The 12,934-nt window shown below is 47.2% G+C and overlaps 1 pseudogene across 1 annotated transcript in view; it reads right to left on the reverse strand.

Moving 5' to 3' along the window:
- Positions 1 to 4,091: 4,091 nt before the first annotated feature.
- LOC144487371 (deaminated glutathione amidase-like) overlaps positions 4,092 to 12,934 on the reverse strand; it is a 127,664-nt pseudogene continuing 118,821 nt past the window's right edge. The window contains exon 6 of the transcript XR_013496402.1: positions 4,092 to 4,495. The product of XR_013496402.1 is annotated as a deaminated glutathione amidase-like (transcript). The remainder of the gene's footprint in view (positions 4,496 to 12,934) is intronic.

The following is a 12,934-nucleotide window of genomic DNA, read 5'->3' on the forward strand; positions in this document are numbered from 1 at the left end:
TACAGATATCTCCCTGGGAGAGAGGGATTGAGAGACACCAGTCAGTGTACAGATATCTCCCTGAGAGAGAGGGACTGGGAGACACCAGTCAGTGTACAGATATCTCCCTGAGAGAGAGGGACTGAGAGACACCAGTCAGTGTACAGATATCTCCCTGAGAGAGAGGGACTGAGAGACACCAGTCAGTGTACAGATATCTCCCTGAGAGAGAGGGACAGAGAGACACCAGTCATTGTACAGATATCTCCCTGAGAGAGAGGGACTGAGACACACCAGTCAGTGCACAGATACCACCCTGAGAGAGAGGGACAGAGAGACACCAGTCATTGTACAGATATCTCCCTGAGAGAGAGGGGACTGAGACACACCAGTCAGTGCACAGATATCTCCCTGAGAGAGAGGGACTGAGAGACACCAGTCAGTGTACAGATATCTCCCTGAGAGAGGGACTGAGAGACACCAGTCAGTGTACAGATATCTCCCTGAGAGAGAGGGACTGAGAGACACCAGTCAGTGTACAGATGTGTCCCTGAGAGAGAGGGACAGAGAGACACCAGTCAGTGTACAGATATCTCCCTGACAGAGGGACTGAGAGACACCAGTCAGTGTACAGATATCTCCCTGAGAGAGGGACTGAGACACACCAGTCAGTGTACAGATATCTCCCTGAGAGAGAGGGACAGAGAGACACCAGTCAGTGTACAGATATCTCCCTGAGAGAGGGACTGAGAGACACCAGTCAGTGTACAGATATCTCCCTGGGAGAGAGGGACAGAGAGACACCAGTCAGTGTACAGATATCTCCCTGAGAGAGAGGGACTGAGAGACACCAGTCAGTGTACAGATGATGCGATTAGGCAAGAATTAGGGGGCATAAGTTGGGAACAGAAACTGTCAGAGAAAGGAACTAATGAAAAGTGGAACTTTTTCAAGGAACAAATACTGGATGTCCTTGATAGGTATGTCCCTGTCAGGCAGGGAGGAAATGGCCGAGTGAGGGAACCATGGTTCACGAAAGAGGTGGAATGTCTTGTGAAAAGGAAGAGGGAAGCTTATGTAGGGATGAGGAAACAAGGTTCAGATGGCTCGATTGAGGGTTACAAGTTAGCAAGGAATGAGCTGAAAAAGGGGCTTAGGAGAGCTAGGAAGGGACACGAGAAGTCCTTGGCGGGTCGGATCAAGGAAAACCCCAAGGCTTTTTACTCTTATGTGAGGAATAAAAGAATGACCAGGGTGAGGTTAGGGCCGGTCAAGGACAGTAGTGGGAACTTGTGTATGGAGTCAGTAGAGATAGGCGAGGTGATGAATGAATACTTTTCTTCAGTGTTCACCAAGGAGAGGGGCCATGTTTTTGAGGAAGAGAAGGTGTTACAGGCTAATAGGCTGGAGGAAATAGATGTTCGGAGGGAGGATGTCCTGGCAGTTTTGAATAAACTGAAGGTCGAAAGTCCCCTGGGCCTGATGAAATGTATCCTAGGATTCTTTGGGAGGCAAGGGATGAGATTGCAGAGCCTTTGGCTTTGATCTTTGGGTCCTCGCTGTCCACTGGGATGGTAGTCATGATGTGGAGATACCGGCGTTGGACTGGGGATGGTGCCAGAGGACTGGAGAATGGCGAATGTTGTTCCTCTGTTTAAGAAAGGGAATCGAAATGACCCTGGTAATTATAGACCGGTTAGTCTTACTTCGGTGGTTGGTAAATTGATGGAAAAGGTCCTTAGGGATGGGATTTACGACCATTTCGAAAGATGCGGATTAATCAGGGATAGTCAGCACGGATTCGTGAAGGGCAAGTCATGCCTCACAAATTTGATTGAATTTTTTGAGGAGGGAACTAAGTGTGTTGATGAAGGTAGGGCAGTTGATGTCATATACATGGATTTTAGTAAGGCGTTTGATAAGGTCCCCCATGGTCGGCTTATGATGAAAGTGAGGAGGTGTGGGATAGAGGGAAAGTTGGCCGATTGGATAGGTAACTGGCTGTCTGATCGAAGACAGGAGGTGGTGGTCGATGGAAAATTTTCAGATTGGAGGCAGGTTGCTAGCGGAGTGCCGCAGGGATCAGTGCTTGGTCCTCTGCTCTTTGTGATTTTTATTAATGACTTAGAGGAGGGGGCTGAAGGGTGGATCAGTAAATTTGCTGATGACACCAAGATTGGTGGAGTAGTGGATGAGGTGGAGGGCTGTTGTAGGCTGCAAAGAGACATAGATAGGATGCAAAACTGGGCTGAAAAATGGCAAATGGAGTTTAACCCTGATAAATGTGAGGTGATTCATTTTGGTAGGACTAATTTAAATGTGGATTACAGGGTCAAAGGTAGGGTTCTGAAGACTGTGGAGGAACAGAGAGTTCTTGGGGTTCATATCCACAGATCTCTAAAGGTTGCCACTCAAGTGGATAGAGCTGTGAAGAAGGCATATAGTGTGTTAGCTTTTATTAACAGGGGTTGGAGTTTAAGAGCTGTGGGGTTATGCTGCAACTGTACAGGACCTTGGTGAGACCACATTTGGAATATTGTGTGCAGTTCTGGTCACCTCACTATAAGAAGGATGTGGAAGCGCTGGAAAGAGTGCAGAGGAGATTTACCAGGATGCTGCCTGGTTTGGAGGGTCGGTCTTATGAGGAAAGGTTGAGGGAGCTAGGGCTGTTCTCTCTGGAGCGGAGGAGGCTGAGGGGAGACTTAATAGAGGTTTATAAAATGATGAAGGGGATAGATAGAGTGAACGTTCAAAGACTATTTCCTCGAGTGGATGGAGCTATTACAAGGGGGCATAACTATAGGGTTCGTGGTGGGAGATACAGGACGGATATCAGAGGTAGGTTCTTTACGCAGAGAGTGGTTGGGGTGTGGAATGGACTGCCTGCAGTGATAGTGGAGTCAGACACTTTAGGAACATTTAAGCGGTTATTGGATAGGCACATGGAGCACACCAGGATGATAGGGAGTGGGACAGCTTGATCTTGGTTTCAGATAAAGCTCGGCACAACATCGTGGGCCGAAGGGCCTGTTCTGTGCTGTACTGTTCTATGTTCTAGATATCTCCCTGAGAGACAGGGACTGAGAGACACCAGTCAGTGTACAGATATCTCCCTGAGAGAGAGGGACTGAGAGACACCAGTCAGTGTACAGATATCTCCCTGAAAGAGAGGGACTGAGAGACACCAGTCAGTGTACAGATATCTCCCTGAGAGAGAGGGACAGGGAGACACCAGTCAGTGTACAGATATCTCCCTGAAAGAGAGGGACTGAGAGACACCAGTCAGTGTACAGATATCTCCCTGAGAGAGAGGGACTGGGAGACACCAGTCAGTGTACAGATATCTCCCTGAGAGAGAGGGACTGAGAGACACCAGTCAGTGTACAGATATCTCCCTGAGAGAGAGGGACTGAGAGACACCAGTCAGTGTACAGATATCTCCCTGAGAGAGAGGGACTGAGAGACACCAGTCAGTGTACAGATATCTCCCTGAGAGACAGGGACTGAGAGACACCAGTCAGTGTTTTTTCTTATTTATTTACGGGATGTGAGCGTTGCTGGCTGGGCCCAGCATTTATTGCCCCTCCCGAACTGCCCTCCATTTCAGAGGGTATTTAAGAGTCAACCACATTGCTGTGGCTCTGGAGTCACATGTAGGTCAGACCAGGTAAGGACGACAAATTTCCTTCCCTAAAGGACATGAGTGAACCAGATATGTTTCTACAACAATCGTCAATGGCTTCATGATTATCATTAGACTTCCAATTTAATTTTTATTGAATTCAAATTTCACCATCTGTCGGGGTGGGATTTGAACCTGGGTCCCAGAGTCTTACCCTGGGTCTCTGGATTACTAGCCCAGTGACAATACCACAATGCCATTGCCTCTCTCTGTGAGAGAGAGGGACTGGGAGACACCAAATAGAGAGGATGTAAGACCAAGAGAGGAAGAGACCGAGAGGGAGAATGTGTGAGACCGGGAGACAGAGCGAGTCAGAGGGAGGGATGGATCAAGAGAAGTAGAGACTGATCGTGGGAGAGATAGAGACAAAGAGAGACAGGGAGATAAAGAGTGCTTCAAACATGCACAGATACACACCGCCGCGTGTTCAGCTGGAAAGGAAACAGATTGCCAGTCTTTAAAGAGATATATTCACAGATTTCTGTAAAAATTAACAAAAATCACAACACTGTACATTCAGTCTGACCCAGAGGGTGAGGCACTGCCCTCAGCTCAGTGATCACCAGCGTTTGGAGGCTGCAGAGTGAGGTGGCCGTACAGATCCTTCCTGCGGTGGTGGCTCACCGGCATGTCCTGTCTGATATCCCAGAGATACTGCAGGTCAATCTCCGCGTAGCAGATATCCCGACCCTCGTTACACTCAGCAACCACACAACCCCAGGGATCCACCACCATACTGTGTCCGTAAGATGTACGTTTCTCATTGTGTTTACCAGTCTGCGCTGCAGCCACAACGTAACACTGAGTCTCGATGGCACGGGCTCGGAGGAGAGGCTGCAGAGAGATGGAAAAGTAAGGCTGGGAGCGTGTATTCACACACAGACTGACACACACACACACACACCAACAGATAGACACATAGACACAGAGACACTCAAATCACTATTAAAGGAGTGTTCCTTCACACCCGGGCTCACACACACTCAAATCACTATTAAAGGAGTGTCCCTTCACACCCGGGCTCACACACACTGAAATCACTATTAAAGGAGTGTTCCTTCACACCCGGGCTCACACACACTGAAATCACTATTAAAGGAGTGTTCCTTCACACCCGGGCTCACACACACTGAAATCACTATTAAAGGAGTGTTCCTTCACACCCGGGCTCACACACACTGAAATCACTATTAAAGGAGTGTTCCTTCACACCCAGGCTCACACACTGAACTCACTATTAAAGGAATGTTCCATCACACCCGGGCTCACACACACTGAAATCACTATTAAAGGAGTGTTCCTTCACACACAGGCTCACACACACCGAACTCACAATTAAAGGAGTGTTCCTTCACACCCAGGCTCACACACACTGAACTCACTATTAAAGGAATGTTCCTTCACACCCGGGCTCACGCACACTGAAATCACTATTAAAGGAGTGTTCCATCACACCCGGGCTCACACACTGAAATCACTATTAAAGGAGTGTTCCTTCACACCCGGGCTCACACACACTGAAATCACGATTAAAGGAGTGTTCCTTCACACCCGGGCTCACACACACTGAAATCACTATTAAAGGAGTGTTCATTCACACCCAGGCTCACACACACTGAAATCACTATTAAAGGGGTGTTCCGTCACACCCGGGCTCACACACACTGAAATCACTGTTAAAGGAGTGTTCCTTCACACCAGAGTTCTCACACACTGAAATTACTATTAAAGGAGTGTTCCTTCAGACCCGAGCTCACACACACTGAAATCACTATTAAAGGGGTGTTCCTTCACTCCCGGGCTCACACACACTGAAATCACTATTAAAGGAGTGTTCCTTCACACCCGGGCTCACACACACACTGAACTCACTATTAACGGAGTGTTCCTTCACACCCGGTCTCACACACACTGAAATCACTATTAAAGGAGTGTTCCTTCATACCCGGGCTCACACACACTGAAATCACTGTTAAAGGAGTGTTCCTTCACACCAGGGCTCACACACACACTGAACTCACTATTAAAGGAGTGTTCCTTCACACCCGGTCTCACACACACTGAAATCACTATTAAAGGAGTGTTCCTTCACACCCAGGCTCACACACACTGAAATCACTATTAAAGGAGTGTTCCTTCACACCCGGGCTCACACACACTGAAATCACTACTGAAGGAGTGTTCCTTCACACCCGGGCTCACACACACTGAAATCACTATTAAAGGAGTGTTCCTTCACACCCAGGCTCACACACACTGAACTCACTATTAAAGGAATGTTCCATCACACCCGGGCTCACACACACTGAAATCACTATTAAAGGAGTGTTCCTTCACATCCGGGCTCACACACACTGAAATCACTATTAAAGGAGTGTTCCTTCACACCCGGGCTCACACACACTGAAATCACTATTAAAGGAGTGTTCCTTCACACCTGGGCTCACACACACACCGAACTCACTATTAAAGGAGTGTTCCTTCACACCCGGGCTCACACACACTGGAATCACTGTTAAAGGAGTGGTCCTTCACACCCGGGCTCACACACACTGAAATCACTGTTAAAGGAGTGTTCCTTCACACCCGGGCTCACACACACTGAAATCACTGTTAAACGAGTGTTCCTTCACACCCGGGCTCACACACACTGAAATCACTATTAAAGGAGTGTTCCTTCACACCTGGGCTCACACACACACTGAACTCACTATTAAAGGAGTGTTCCTTCACACCCGGTCTCACACACACTGAAATCACTATTAAAGGAGTGTTCATTCACACCCAGGCTCACACACACTGAAATCACTATTAAAGGAGTGTCCCTTCACACCCGGGCTCACACACACAATGAAATCACTATTAAAGGAGTGTTCCTTCACACCTGGGCTCACACACACACTGAACTCACTATTAAAGGAGTGTTCCTTCACACCCGGTCTCACACACACTGAAATCACTATTAAAGGAGTGTTCCTTCACACCCAGGCTCACACACACTGAACTCACTATTAAAGGAATGTTCCTTCACACCCGGGCTCACACACACAATGAAATCACTATTAAAGGAGTGTTCCTTCACACCCAGGCTCACACACACTGAACTCATATTAAAGGAGTGTTCCTTCACACCCGGTCTCACACACACTGAAATCACTATTAAAGGAATGTTCCTTCACACCCAGTCTCACACACTGAAATCACTATTAAAGGAGTGTTCCTCACACCCGGGCTCACACACACTGAAATCACTATTAAAGGAGTGTTTCCTCACACCCGGGCTCACACACACTGAAATCACTATTAAAGGAGTGTTCCATTCCACCCGGGCTCACACACACTGAAATCACTATTAAAGGAGTGTTCCTTGACACCCGGGCTCACACACACTGAAATCACTATTAAAGGAGTGTTCCTTCACACCCGGTCTCACACACACTGAAATCACTATTAAAGGAGTGTTCCTTCACACCCGGGCTCACACACACTGAAATCACTATTAAAGGAGTGTTCCTTCACCCCGAGGCTCACACACAGTGAAATCACTATTAACGGAGTGTTCCTTCACACCCGGGCTCACACACACTGAAATCACTATTAAAGGAGTGTTCCTTCACACCCGGGCTCACACACACTGAAATCACTATTAAAGGAGTGTTTCCTCACACCCGGGCTCACACACACTGAAATCACTATTAAAGGAGTGTTCATTCACACCCGGGCTCACACACACTGAAATCACTATTAAAGGAGTGTTCCTTCACCCCGAGGCTCACACACAGTGAAATCACTATTAAAGGAGTGTTCCTTCACACCCGGGCTCACACACACTGAAATCACTATTAAAGGAGTGTTCCTTCACACCCGGGCTCACACACACTGAAATCACTATTAAAGGAGTGTCCCTTCACACCCGGGCTCACACACACAATGAAATCACTATTAAAGGAGTGTTCCTTCACACCTGGGCTCACACACACACTGAACTCACTATTAAAGGAGTGTTCCTTCACACCCGGTCTCACACACACTGAAATCACTATTAAAGGAGTGTTCCTTCACACCCAGGCTCACACACACTGAACTCACTATTAAAGGAATGTTCCTTCACACCCGGGCTCACACACACAATGAAATCACTATTAAAGGAGTGTTCCTTCACACCCAGGCTCACACACACTGAACTCATATTAAAGGAGTGTTCCTTCACACCCGGTCTCACACACACTGAAATCACTATTAAAGGAATGTTCCTTCACACCCAGTCTCACACACTGAAATCACTATTAAAGGAGTGTTCCTCACACCCGGGCTCACACACACTGAAATCACTATTAAAGGAGTGTTTCCTCACACCCGGGCTCACACACACTGAAATCACTATTAAAGGAGTGTTCCATTCCACCCGGGCTCACACACACTGAAATCACTATTAAAGGAGTGTTCCTTGACACCCGGGCTCACACACACTGAAATCACTATTAAAGGAGTGTTCCTTCACACCCGGTCTCACACACACTGAAATCACTATTAAAGGAGTGTTCCTTCACACCCGGGCTCACACACACTGAAATCACTATTAAAGGAGTGTTCCTTCACCCCGAGGCTCACACACAGTGAAATCACTATTAACGGAGTGTTCCTTCACACCCGGGCTCACACACACTGAAATCACTATTAAAGGAGTGTTCCTTCACACCCGGGCTCACACACACTGAAATCACTATTAAAGGAGTGTTTCCTCACACCCGGGCTCACACACACTGAAATCACTATTAAAGGAGTGTTCATTCACACCCGGGCTCACACACACTGAAATCACTATTAAAGGAGTGTTCCTTCACACCCGGACTCACACGCACTGAAATCACTGTTCAAGGAGAGTTCATTCACACCCAGGCTCACACACACTGAAATCACTATTAAAGGGGTGTTCCTTCACACCCGGACTCACACACACTGAAATCACTGTTAAAGGAGTGTTCCTTCACTCCCGGGCTCACACACGCTGAAATCACTATTAAAGGAGTGTTCCTTCATACCCGGGCTCACACACACTGAAATCACTGTTAAAGGAGTGTTCCTTCACACCTGGGCTCACACACACACTGAACTCACTATTAAAGGAGTGTTCCTTCACACCCGGTCTCACACACACTGAAATCACTATTAAAGGAGTGTTCCTTCACACCCAGGCTCACACACACTGAAATCACTATTCAAGGAGTGTTCCTTCACACCCAGGCTCACACACACTGAAATCACTATTAAAGGAGTGTTCCTTCAGACCCGAGCTCACACACACTGAAATCACTATTAAAGGAGTGTTCCTTCACACCCGGGCTCACACACACTGAAATCACTATTAAAGGAGTGTTCCTTCACACCCAGGCTCACACACACTGAACTCACTTTTAAAGGAATGTTCCATCACACCTGGGCTCACACACACTGAAATCACTATTAAAGGAGTGTTCCTTCACACCCGGGCTCACACACACTGAAATCACTATTAAAGGAGTGTTCCTTCACACACAGGCTCACACACACCGAACTCACAATTAAAGGAGTGTTCCTTCACACCCAGGCTCACACACACTGAACTCACTATTAAAGGAATGTTCCTTCACACCCGGGCTCACGCACACTGAAATCACTATTAAAGGAGTGTTCCTTCACACCCGGGCTAACACACTGAAAACACTATTAAAGGAGTGTTCATTCACACCCAGGCTCACACACACTGAAATCACGATTAAAGGAGTGTTCCTTCACACCCGGGCTCACACACACTGAAATCACTATTAAAGGAGTGTTCCTTCACACCCGGGCTCACACACACTGAAATCACTATTAAAGGGGTGTTCCTTCACACCCGGGCTCACACACACTGAAATCACTGTTAAAGGAGTGTTCCTTCACACCAGGGTTCTCACACACTGAAATCACTATTAAAGGAGTGTTCCTTCACACCCAGGCTCACACACACTGAAATCACTATTAAAGGGGTGTTCCTTCACTCCCGGGCTCACACACACTGAAATCACGATTAAAGGAGTGTTCCTTCACACCTGGGCTCACACACACACTGAACTCACGATTAACGGAGTGTTCCTTCACACTCGGCCTCACACACACTGAAATCACTATTAAAGGAGTGTTCCTTCACACCCGGGCTCACACACACTGAAATCACTATTAAAGGAGTGTTCCTTCACACCCGGGCTCACACACACTGGAATCACAGTTAAAGGAGTGTTCCTTCACACCCGGGCTCACACACACTGAAATCACTGTTAAAGGAGTGTTCCTTCACACCCGGACTCACACACACTGAAATCACTGTTAAACGAGTGTTCCTTCACTCCCGGGCTCACACACACTGAAATCACTATTAAAGGAGTGTTCCTTCACACCTGGGCTCACACACACACTGAACTCACTATTAAAGGAGTGTTCCTTCACACCCGGTCTCACACACACTGAAATCACTATTAAAGGAGTGTTCCTTCACACCTGGGCTCACACACTGAAATCACTATTAAAGGAGTGTTCATTCACACCCAGGCTCACACACACTGAAATCACGATTAAAGGAGTGTTCCTTCACACACAGGCTCACACACACCGAACTCACAATTAAAGGAGTGTTCCTTCACACCCAGGCTCACACACACTGAACTCACTATTAAAGGAATGTTCCTTCACACCCGGGCTCACGCACACTGAAATCACTATTAAAGGAGTGTTCCTTCACATCCGGGCTCACACACACTGAAATCACTATTAAAGGAGTGTTCCTTCACACCCGGGCTCACACACACTGAAATCACTATTAAAGGAGTGTTCCTTCACACCTGGGCTCACACACACACCGAACTCACTATTAAAGGAGTGTTCCTTCACACCCGGGCTCACACACACTGGAATCACTGTTAAAGGAGTGTTCCTTCACACCCGGGCTCACACACACTGAAATCACTGTTAAAGGAGTGTTCCTTCACACCCGGGCTCACACACACTGAAATCACTGTTAAACGAGTGTTCCTTCACACCCGGGCTCACACACACTGAAATCACTATTAAAGGAGTGTTCCTTCACACCTGGGCTCACACACACACTGAACTCACTATTAAAGGAGTGTTCCTTCACACCCGGTCTCACACACACTGAAATCACTATTAAAGGAGTGTTCATTCACACCCAGGCTCACACACACTGAAATCACTATTAAAGGAGTGTCCCTTCACACCCGGGCTCACACACACAATGAAATCACTATTAAAGGAGTGTTCCTTCACACCTGGGCTCACACACACACTGAACTCACTATTAAAGGAGTGTTCCTTCACACCCGGTCTCACACACACTGAAATCACTATTAAAGGAGTGTTCCTTCACACCCAGGCTCACACACACTAAACTCACTATTAAAGGAATGTTCCATCACACCCGGGCTCACACACACAATGAAATCACAATTAAAGGAGTGTTCCTTCACACCCAGGCTCACACACACTGAACTCATATTAAAGGAGTGTTCCTTCACACCCGGTCTCACACACACTGAAATCACTATTAAAGGAATGTTCCTTCACACCCAGTCTCACACACACTGAAATCACTATTAAAGGAGTGTTCCTCACACCCGGGCTCACACACACTGAAATCACTATTAAAGGAGTGTTTCCTCACACCCGGGCTCACACACACTGAAATCACTATTAAAGGAGTGTTCCATTCCACCCGGGCTCACACACACTGAAATCACTATTAAAGGAGTGTTCCTTGACACCCGGGCTCACACACACTGAAATCACTATTAAAGGAGTGTTCCTTCACACCCGGTCTCACACACACTGAAATCACTATTAAAGGAGTGTTCCTTCACACCCGGGCTCACACACACTGAAATCACTATTAAAGGAGTGTTCCTTCACCCCGAGGCTCACACACAGTGAAATCACTATTAACGGAGTGTTCCTTCACACCCGGGCTCACACACACTGAAATCACTATTAAAGGAGTGTTCCTTCACACCCGGGCTCACACACACTGAAATCACTATTAAAGGAGTATTTCCTCACACCCGGGCTCACACACACTGAAATCACTATTAAAGGAGTGTTCATTCACACCCGGGCTCACACACACTGAAATCACTATTAAAGGAGTGTTCCTTCACACCCGGACTCACACGCACTGAAATCACTGTTAAAGGAGAGTTCATTCACACCCAGGCTCACACACACTGAAATCACTATTAAAGGGGTGTTCCTTCACACCCGGACTCACACACACTGAAATCACTGTTAAAGGAGTGTTCCTTCACTCCCGGGCTCACACACGCTGAAATCACTATTAAAGGAGTGTTCCTTCATACCCGGGCTCACACATACTGAAATCACTGTTAAAGGAGTGTTCCTTCACACCTGGGCTCACACACACACTGAACTCACTATTAAAGGAGTGTTCTTTCACACCCGGTCTCACACACACTGAAATCACTATTAAAGGAGTGTTCCTTCACACCCAGGCTCACACACACTGAAATCACTATTCAAGGAGTGTTCCTTCACACCCAGGCTCACACACACTGAAATCACTATAAAAGGAGTGTTCCTTCAGACCCGAGCTCACACACACTGAAATCACTATTAAAGGAGTGTTCCTTCACACCCGGGCTCACACACACTGAAATCACTATTAAAGGAGTGTTCCTTCACACCCAGGCTCACACACACTGAACTCACTTTTAAAGGAATGTTCCATCACACCTGGGCTCACACACACTGAAATCACTATTAAAGGAGTGTTCCTTCACACCCGGGCTCACACACACTGAAATCACTATTAAAGGAGTGTTCCTTCACACACAGGCTCACACACACCGAACTCACAATTAAAGGAGTGTTCCTTCACACCCAGGCTCACACACACTGAACTCACTATTAAAGGAATGTTCCTTCACACCCGGGCTCACGCACACTGAAATCACTATTAAAGGAGTGTTCCTTCACACCCGGGCTCACACACTGAAATCACTATTAAAGGAGTGTTCATTCACACCCAGGCTCACACACACTGAAATCACGATTAAAGGAGTGTTCCTTCACACCCGGGCTCACACACACTGAAATCACTATTAAAGGAGTGTTCATTCACACCCAGGCTCACACACACTGAAATCACTATTAAAGGGGTGTTCCTTCACACCCGGGCTCACACACACTGAAATCACTGTTAAAGGAGTGTTCCTTCACACCAGGGTT

This window comes from Mustelus asterias, unplaced genomic scaffold (genome assembly GCF_964213995.1).
Source record: "Mustelus asterias unplaced genomic scaffold, sMusAst1.hap1.1 HAP1_SCAFFOLD_757, whole genome shotgun sequence".
NCBI classification, from domain to species: Eukaryota; Metazoa; Chordata; class Chondrichthyes; order Carcharhiniformes; family Triakidae; genus Mustelus; species Mustelus asterias.